The sequence below is a fragment of the Camelina sativa genome, chromosome 5, assembly GCF_000633955.1.
Source record: "Camelina sativa cultivar DH55 chromosome 5, Cs, whole genome shotgun sequence".
Classification (NCBI taxonomy): Eukaryota; Viridiplantae; Streptophyta; class Magnoliopsida; order Brassicales; family Brassicaceae; genus Camelina; species Camelina sativa.
The window spans coordinates 17,176,027-17,177,198 of record NC_025689.1 but is presented as its reverse complement, the minus strand read 5'-3'; positions in this window follow the sequence as shown (position 1 = coordinate 17,177,198).

Genomic DNA, 1,172 nt, shown 5'->3' with positions numbered 1-1,172 from the left:
CTCTATTGCTTGTGTGTATAGCCCAGTAGATGGGAGGATTGCCTTACTGAGTGTTTATAAAATACTCATGCATTGCAATATGTGTTTGTGGTGCAGGTAAAGGCAAAGTGTGATCATGGAATCAAGGCAATGAAGAGGAGGATGTTCTAGGGACTCGGTTTTATGTTGTCTGGCATTGCTAGATTGCTAGAGTTGGGTCATTTAGAACATTGCTAGGTTGCTAGTTCTATGATTCCTGTTGTTTTGGATATTGATTATGTTGGAATATGGTTATATTTTATTATTGGATTATTATTGAATATTGGTTGGTTAGTTCCGCTATTGAATGTGTTTGTGGTTAGGTGGCTAGTGGGTATGGGACCACCAGCTGTAGTTTATTTTATTATATTATATTTATTATTTACTTATTAAAAAAAAAGGTCAGTTGTTTCATTTTGGTATCAGAGCCCTTACGGTTCTAGGTTTGGGTTCACTAGGTTTCTGTTGTAGATATTTGGGATTGCATGTCTTGATTGATTATGTGAGTTAGTCAATTATGTGTGGCATGGAGTCCTAGAACATCCTCTTCGAGCCGAGTGTGTGATTCCACGGTGAGTTTATGTTTCTGTGTTATAATAGTAATTGTTTGCTTAGCCTTCTGTTCATGGTAGTGCAGATGGTTAGAGAGGATGTTGTGGCTGGTCGAGGTCGTGGACGCGGACGTGGTCGTGGACGCGGACGTGGTCGTGGTAGGGGCAGAGTCCCAGAGGTTAGTGAGACCGAGGACCAGAGTGTGACAGCTGAGGGTGTTGGCGAGTCGCAGGATGTTCCGGGGGATTCCGTGAGTGTGGCAGGAGGGGGCGGTATTGATGCTCCAGTGGCCGGTGATGCTAGGGTCCCGGGTGTGGGGGTCCCAGCGGGTGGAGTCCCTGGTGTTGACGTTGCGGCTTTGCTAGCACAGGTGTTAGAGCGGTTACCACCAGTGGTACCGGCTCAGGCTCAGGTAGTGCCACCAGTGGTGGCGGAGGAGCGGCAGCCAGTGGTTGCAGATGTGGGAGCACATAGACGTTATTTGTCTATGCTCAAGGAGATGAAGGATCTGTTCAATAAGAGGTTTTCGGGTGGTATAGATCCTACTGTTGCGGATGCGTGGAGGACGAGTGTGGAACGTAACTTCCATATTCTGAGATGTC